The sequence below is a fragment of the Pelodiscus sinensis genome, chromosome 32, assembly GCF_049634645.1.
Source record: "Pelodiscus sinensis isolate JC-2024 chromosome 32, ASM4963464v1, whole genome shotgun sequence".
NCBI lineage: Eukaryota > Metazoa > Chordata > Testudines > Trionychidae > Pelodiscus > Pelodiscus sinensis.
The window spans coordinates 8,758,165-8,766,538 of NC_134742.1; the positions used below are offsets into that span (position 1 = coordinate 8,758,165).

Consider the following 8,374-nt stretch of genomic DNA (forward strand, 5'->3'; position numbering starts at 1 on the left):
CAGCCAGACACCCAGGAAAAAGTTTTCTCTAGAGAGGCAGCATCCTCCCCCTGCCCCCATACACTCCCTCTTCTCTTATCTCCTTTTCTCATCATCAAACACGATCCCTTAGCCCCAGCACCCAGCTCACTCTGCTTCCTCGTTCCAGCAGCTCCTGCAGCCCCTGCCCAAATGTCCTTCTGCCAAGCTCCATGAAAGGGGCATCATGTCTGCGAAGGGAAGGGAGGGGCTGGAGGAATTTCTCTGCATCCCTCCTCCACCTGTAGCCCAGCAGGCGGGGCTGCAGTAGGGAGGAAGGGCTGCCTGGGGATTGCTTAAAGCAGTGATTCCCAAACTTTTCAAGCGTACAGACCTCTTTTCAATCTATTAAAATTTCATGGACCTCCTCCCCCCCACCCACCCTCAACCTCGGGGGAGAAAGAAAAAAAGAAAAGGAAAAGAAAAAGAAAAGACACTACAGTGGGCCCGATCCTTATTTTTAAACTTTTCACGGACCCCCTGGAGTACCGTCCAATATGGGATTTGTGCTGCTTGGGGCATTTTCCACCCTAGTGACATCTCAGAGGTTTCTTCTCGGAGCAGATTGGCTGATACTTGAGCACCAATGGAGGCTTCCTCCACTGTCAAGGGATTCCTAGGGTCTCACTTGGTGGATTCTCTGATGTTTAGTAAGATCTCACAGTCAAGACATTTATGGGAGGCTCTCTCCAGCTCCCCTAGTGTGGATTCTCTGATGTCTAATAAGGTTTGGTCTCTCAGTGACACTTTCCCCACAGCGGAGGCAAGTATGAGGTTTGTCTCCTCTATGAGTTCTCTGATGCCTAACAAGGTGCGAGCTCTGAACGAAACTTTTCCCACAGTCGTGGCATTGATAGCGTCTCTCCTCCATGTGGGTCCCCCAATGTCTAGTGAGGTATGAGCTGCGGCTGAAGCTTTTCCCACAGTCCAAGCACTTATGGGGTCTCTCTCCAGTGTGGGTTGTCTGGTGTGCCACAAGGCTTGATTTCTGAATGAAACATTTCCCACAGTCCAGGCACTTGTAGGGCCTCTCTCCCGTGTGAATTCGCCGATGTTTAGTGAGGTTTGATTTGTGACTGAAGCCTTTCCCACAGTCCAGGCACACGTAGGGTCTCTCTGCTCAGTGGATTCTCTGATGCACAATAAGGCCTGAGTAGTGTGCAAAGTTTTTCCCGCAGTCCAAGCATTTGTGCGACTTCTCTCCTGTGTGCATTGTCTGATGGGAAAGGAGGTTTGTTCTCTGAATGAAACTTTTCCCACACTCCAGGCACTTATGAGGTCTGTCTCCTGTGTGGATGCGTTGATGTATAACAAGGGCTGATCTCTGTGTGAAACTTTTCCCACACTCCAAGCACGGATGGGGTCGCTCGCCTAAGTGGATTCTCTGGTGTCTAATAAGGTTTGGTCTCTCAATGAAACTTTTCCCATAATGGAGGCATGCATGAAGTTTATCTCCCATATGAATTCTCTGATGTCTAATAAGGTGCGAGCTCCGAATGAAACTTTTCCCACACTCAAGGCATTTATAGGGTCTCTCCTCCGTATGGGTCCCCCAATGTCTAGTGAGGTATGAGGTGTGGCCGAAGCTTTTCCCACAATCCAAACACTTATGGGTTCTCTCTCCGGTGTGGGTTGTCTGGTGTGTCACAAGGGCTGACTTTTGAACAAAACTTTTCCCACAGTCCAGGCACCGATAAGGTCTTTCTCCCGTGTGGATTTGCCGATGTTTAGAGAGGTTTGAGCTGTTACTGAAGCCTTTCCCGCAGTCCAGGCACACGTAGGGTCTCTCTCCTGTGTGGGTCCTCCAATATGTAGCGAGGTCTGAGCTGTGGCTAAAGCTCTTCCCACACTCAGAGCGGCTACGTCTACACTGGCCCCTTTTCCGTAAGGGGCATGTAAATTTCACCTATCGTCGTAGGGAAATCCGCGGGGGATTTAAATATCCCCCGCGGCATTTAAATAAAAATGGCCGCCGCTTTTTTCCGGCTTTTAAAAAAGCCGGAAAAGAGCGTCTAGACTGGCCCCGATCCTCCGGAAAAAGCGCCCTTTTCCGGAGGGTCTTATTCTTACTTTGAAGGGCGCTTTTTCCGGAGGATCGGGGCCAGTCTAGACGCTCTTTTCCGGCTTTTTTAAAAGCCGGAAAAAAGCGGCGGCCATTTTTATTTAAATGCCGCGGGGGATATTTAAATCCCCCGCGGATTTCCCTACGACGATAGGTGAAATTTACATGCCCCTTACGGAAAAGGGGCCAGTGTAGACGTAGCCAGCATGTATAGGGTTTCTCTGTTGTGTGGATTTTCTGGTGCATAATAAGGGTTGTATTCCGACTGACAGAATCCTCAGAGGAAAGGCCTTTAGAAGAGCTCTCTCCCGTGTGGATTCTCCCATGTTTAGCAAGGTCTGAGCTGTTACTGAAGCTTTTCCCACAGTCCAGGCATTTCTGGGGTTCCTGTCCCACACAAAGGGCCTGATGTGTACCGAGGTGTGATCTCCGAATTAACTTTTCCCCACATTTGACACACTGATTGGGCTGCTCTTTCTTGTGGTTTGTCTGCTGGACTGTTGATTCCTCAGGATCCTTGCCTCCTCCATAGTTAATAGAGTCAGACAATTTCTTCTTGGGGTGGTTTCCAGCCAGCCTCTCTGACTTGCCCTGATTTCCACAGGCTTTTCCTTGTTCCAAGCACTGGGAAAAATTCCCTTCAAAGGCCAACTTTGGTTCCACTTTCCCAGGAACTTCCAGAGTTTGAGTCTCCTCCTTACTCTCACTCGTTCTCTTGTCACCTGCAGGGAGACAGAGTCAATCCAGGCAAGTGTCATTGCGCCTGTGCTGGGGAGAAAGAGTAAGAGTGCAAAGGAAAAATCCAACACAATAAAGTTTCAAAGACTGAGCATCTGTATTCTGCCTCCAGATCCTATAACCAGTAGGAAGGAAAACAGGGAAGGAAACTCCTGGGATGGGTGGAAAGCGCGTGTGACATCTGCTGCCCAATAGTCCTGATCTGGGTGAAATAAGAGTTCTCACCTGGGCAGGTGCCTCTCAGAATCTTCCTTTCCTCACAGGCCTGCAGATCAGGCACCCACGGCTCTTCCCCTTGTTCCAGCTGGGAGATCAGGTCAGGTTTGGGAATGGGCGGCCCTGCTCAGGAAGGGAAGTGAGAGAAGTGCTGGGTGCAGGGAAGAATGTGAAATACTTTTTGTCACAAAGGACATTCCGTGAACTGAACCTGTGCCCAGATGGTGCAAGGGGAACATGGACTCCTAGAACCCAGGAACATGGCCACTGAGTCCCCTTGGGAGAGGCAGTGTCCGGGGAGAGAAGGGGAACTGTCACTCTGGGGGCTTTGCTGACACACAGAGCTCTGGAGCTAGTCCCAAAAAGGGGGATGAAGAGTGATGCTGTTTGTGCCTGAGAAACAACACAGACAGGGCAACACACAGCTTCAGACCCCTTGAAAGCTGCGTGGAGGGGGAGAGTTAGAATATCCAATTGGTTTTGACAGCTGTGCTCTACAGAAGGACGTAGCTGTAAGTCATTCTCACACAGCAGCTGTGATGTATAGGACTTGTTCCTCTCTGTAAGAACATAAGACAGGCCATACTGGGTCAGACCAAAACTCCATCTAGCCCAGTATCCTGTCTGCCGACAGTGGCCTATGCCAGATGCCCCAGAGGGAGGGAACACAACAGGGAATCCTCACGTGATCTCTCCCCTGTCACCCATTTCCAGAAAAACAGAGGCTAGAGACACCATTCCTACCCATCCTGGCTAATAGCCATTAATGGACCTAACCTCCATGAATCTATCTAGCTCTTTTTGCCCTCTATATAGCCCTTACCTGAGCGGGCTTCACCTCCGCCATTTCCCGGCGGGAGGGCGATCTGCAAGGGAAGCGACGTTAATATTCAACCGGGCAGTGAGAGAAGGGGAACTGGGGGGCGGGGAGGGGACTGGTTCACTTCACTCCCAGATTAGCCCCTGGTTTTTCCTTTGCAGACAGATGTTCCCTCCAGGACTAAACCCCCAAGACAACTTTAAAGCCTCCCAGGAAGAGGCACTAAAGCAAATGCCAGAGAAGAGCCGGATGAAGAGAGCCGCTCCCGGGGACCCCCCAACACTGTCCCGAAGGCAGCACGTCCCCCTAACGCGTATCTCTCTCTGCACCTCCCCTGGGTCCCAGGGACTCCTCAGGTGACCAGTGAGTTCCTGACCCACCTTCCCCAGAGTGGGACCTCACTAAAGGGCCACAGATGACAATGACAGGGAGACTGGCTGTTGTGAGAACCCCCGAGTGGTCCCCAGATTGCACTACAGGCCAGTGTCTGAGTGGGGGTGGGGAGGCACTCATTGACTTGGGGGGGAGTGGAGTTTTAAGCAGCTAGAGGCAGGGTTAGGATAAGGGCTGGGGGCAAAATCAGGGAAGGAGGGTTCTAGGAGCAGGGGTTAAGCTCAGGAGTGCAGGCAGACAGAAGTGGGTAACAATTGCTATCTGTGTTTGCAAAAATAGAGGGAGGGAGCAGAGGGACTTTTAATTCCCCCCTCTCAATGGACAGTGAGGCTGTGTCTACACTGGTGCGATCTTGCACAAAAGCGGCCGCTCTTGCACAAAGACATGCTGCCTGTCTACACAGGCCGCGTTTTCTTGTGCAAGTAAACTGACGTTCTAATGTATGAAATCAGGGCTTCTTAAGACAGAACTCTGACGCTCCCGCTCAGGAATAAGCCCTTTTGCACAACTGTTCCTGCGCAAGAGGCCAGTGTAGACCGGCAACATGAATTCCTTGCGCAAGAAACCCCTATGGTTAAAATGGCCATCAGAGCTTTCTTGCGCAAGAGAGCGTCTACACTGGCACAGACGCTCTTGTACAAAAGCACATCTCTTGTGCAAAAGCACATGCCAGCGTAGACGCTCTCTTGTGCAATTACTTTAACACAAGAACTCTTGCGCTAAAGAGTTTTTGCGCAAGATCATGCCAGTGTAGACGTAGCCTGAGTGTCAACCTGGGCTTTCCAGGGCTGGGTTCTTAAAGGCACCCCAATGCCTAATCACCCCAACCCCTCTCTAGCCGCTCTAGCCAACTGAGATGTGCGGGAGACTTGAATCAGTGCAATATTTGATATATGCTCCCCAAGAGACAATAAATCCCTTGTCCATTTATGTGACTGCAATAAAGCCTCAGAGCCATTCACAAATGTGCCTCCTCTGCAGCTGAGAGCCCCAGAATCCGGCTCCCTTCCTTGTAATCCCTTTGGAATATACTTTGGCTTCTTTTAATTCCTTTCCTTTCCTTTTTTTTTTTCTTTTGGAATGTCATTTTCATGACTCCTCCTTTCCTTCTTTATTATCATTGTGCAGAGGCTCATCTTTGACCTATTTCATTTACAGCTTGATAACAAATAGGCATTGAAAATGCCTATGGATAGACTATGTCAGAAATGCAGACATTGGTAGGTAAGTACACTAGAGATGTTAAATGTAGGCTAATTGAATAGTTGAGGAGCCTCATGCATTCTTATCGGTTACTCAGTTGTTCTATAATCCATGCAGGCAGGGCTGGCAGCCAGTGCAATCCGGCCCCACTCCCGAAGAGCCCCATGCTACTCCATGCTGCTGCCTCTGATACAGAGGCAGCAGCCCAAGGTGCTAGGCAGGAACTGGTCTGCAAGGGAAGCCAGTTTAAAAGTAGCTGCCCTCACGACGTCTGCCTGTCACCCCATGCTGCTGCCTCTGATACAGGGATGGCATCAACCACTGTCGGGTGGGGGGGAGGGGGGGAAAGGGGAGTGTCGGAGTCTTGGACCTGGGGTAAGCTTGAACTAAGCCAGGCTGCCTGCCCACTACCTCCTAATACACTTTAAATGCAGAGCCGCAGCAGGGCTAGGTCCTGGATCTGTCACAAGCCAGGCTGCTGACCAGCCTGCTAAAAAATGTATTGGGGGTGGGGGAGAATGTGTGTGGCCCATAGCATTCGCTGATGAGCTTTTGCTTATGGGTTAATTGGTTAATCAACTACACTGGCACATCGCTACAAGGCACCAGGCGGGGTTGTCTGGAAAGGAAGGATTTTTGCTCCTGTCCCACATCACAGCCAAGTGTTTTCTGCTTGGGTGGGTAGAAAAACTAGTTAGATGACCAAAGGAGGCCCCCAGGGTTGTACAGTGGGAGAGGTAGCAACTGGCACCAGAGGTGCCCCCCGTTCTCTGCCCCGGAGCACAGGGCAGGCAAGGCGCAATTAGCACATTAGAAGCATCCAGCGAGCAAGGCAGCGGTCACGGCTCCGGGGCACAACTTGCCAGCCCGGGCCGCCGGGGGAATGGGGAAGCAGGTGCGGGGACGAGCCAGCTGAGAGCTTCCCAGGCCAGGGACTGCTGCTGGCAGCAAAGGAGACGAGCCTGTAAATCCCTCCCTCCCCGCGCTCACAGCCCGGTGTATAGGCAAAAAGTGAAACCTCTCCGTTTTTGTGACGGTCACAGTTTCTGTCATACAAACATGACATTCAGTATAACTGCTCAGGAATTGCTACCTTTGCTGGCTGGTTGCAAATTCAGAGGAACTGTGTTTTTTGGTAGAAAAATCTCTCAATTTGCTACCTCCTGTCTAACGGACTCAGGGGATGCTGGTGTTTTGCCTTGGGCGGGGGCCTTTTGCTCCTGGTCCATGGGTCACAAATTCAGAGGAACTGTGTTTTTTGGTAGAAAAATCTCTCAATTTTGCACCCAAAGTAGCAAATTCTGAGAAGTTAGTGTTTCGGTCGCTGCACCGGCCCCTCTCCAGCCCCCCCCGGCGGCCCCATCCCCCTTGTCCCGCACGGTCCCTGGCCCAGCCTTGCTTCCCCTCCCTCCCCGCCCCCGGGGCAGGCGGCAGCTGCCCCGGGCCCGGGCGGGGAGGCCAACCCCTCCCCCTGCAGCCCGGGGGCACCGGGGCGCCGCTCCCGGGGGGGTCTCTCTTACCTGCCCCCCAAGCGCTGCCCGCCCTGGGGCAGGGGCTGGGGGCGCTGCCCGGGGAGCAGCGGGACGGTCCCTGCGGGAGGTTCCCCCCTCCCGGCTGCAGCCTGCCGGGGCTTGGTCTCTGGCCTGGGGCGGGGGCTCCCCACGTGCCCCCCCCCCCCGGGCGCTGCAGAGAGCGAGTCGCTTCCCGCGGCCGGGACGGAGCCAGCCTGGCCGCTGCTGGGTCCTAGCGTCCAGGGGATCTATGGGGACAGGGGGGGCAGTGTCCATAAGAGCACCAGCCACGCAACCCCCGCCCCGAGACACGCCAGGCGCTAGGACCCAGGGGGCGCCGGGCAGAGCAGCCCCGCTCCCGCAGCCTGGTCCTAGGCAGGGTCTTGCAGGAGCTGCCGGGACTCGGACCGGGGCGCCCCTTGCTCCTTGCAGGACCCGAGCCCTGGCGGTGGGGCGGGGGCTTTCCTCTGCGTCCCAGAGACCCAGTCCCGCCCCCTGGCAGCCCCCCACCCCCGCGAGGGAAGGGGCCCTGAGAGCCAACAAACTTTGAGGAGTGAACAAGGATGTGGGAGGGGCAGTGAAGGGGGGGGGAGCAGGGATGCAGGGGGGAAGGGGCTGGGGGAACACGCAGGAATCGGGGGGGGGAGAATTCTGGGGCTGTGGGGGCAGAGCTGGGACAAGGAGACACAGTCTGAGTGGGGGGGATGAAGGGAGCAAAGTGGCTGTGGGGAGGCTGAAGGGGGGAACTTGGGAGCAAGCGCAGCAAGGAGTCAGTAAATGGAAAAGAGACTTTTGATATTTCCAATTGGCATGTAACCGAGTACCAGAATCCATGGTCAGCCACCGTCCCGCTAATCTTTTCCACCCACATGCAGGTTTTTCCATCCATGCATGGAACAAATTTTGTTATGTGCACCAAGGCATATGTGAATGTGCACTACAAGTGGAAACAAAAAACCTAGCTGTGTTCATCAGCTGGGCAGCATTTGAATCCCCCGTTTGCACAAGTGCACAAGGAACACTGCTGATCAGTTGTTCTTCAGGGATGTCATAGTGTAGTTAATTAACCAATTTTGCTTAATTAACCAATAAGCAAAATCTGATAGGTTAATGCCATAGAGTAGACTATACCTGTTCCCTCCCCCTCCCTCCCTACCAGTAAATTTTTTTAGCTGGCTAGCAGCCTGGTTCAGTCCTCACTTGCGACAGGTCTGGCATCTACCCCCGCTGCAGCTCTGAATTTAAAGGGTATTATGAGCCGGGCAAGATGTCAACCTGGCTCATTTCCAGCTCACGCCAGGTCCAAGAGCTCAGACCCGCCTTAGATGGAGGCTGCTGCCACCCCCGCACTGCGGCCTCGTCATCACAGGCAGCAGCAGAGAACGCCAGGCAGCCAGCCCATGAGGGGAGCTG

At 53.4% G+C, this 8,374-nt stretch overlaps 1 pseudogene; it reads right to left on the bottom strand.

Annotated features, from left to right (window-relative positions):
* Nucleotides 1-523: 523 nt before the first annotated feature.
* Nucleotides 524-8,179, bottom strand: LOC102447559 (uncharacterized; annotated as a pseudogene).
* Nucleotides 8,180-8,374: the final 195 nt, after the last annotated feature.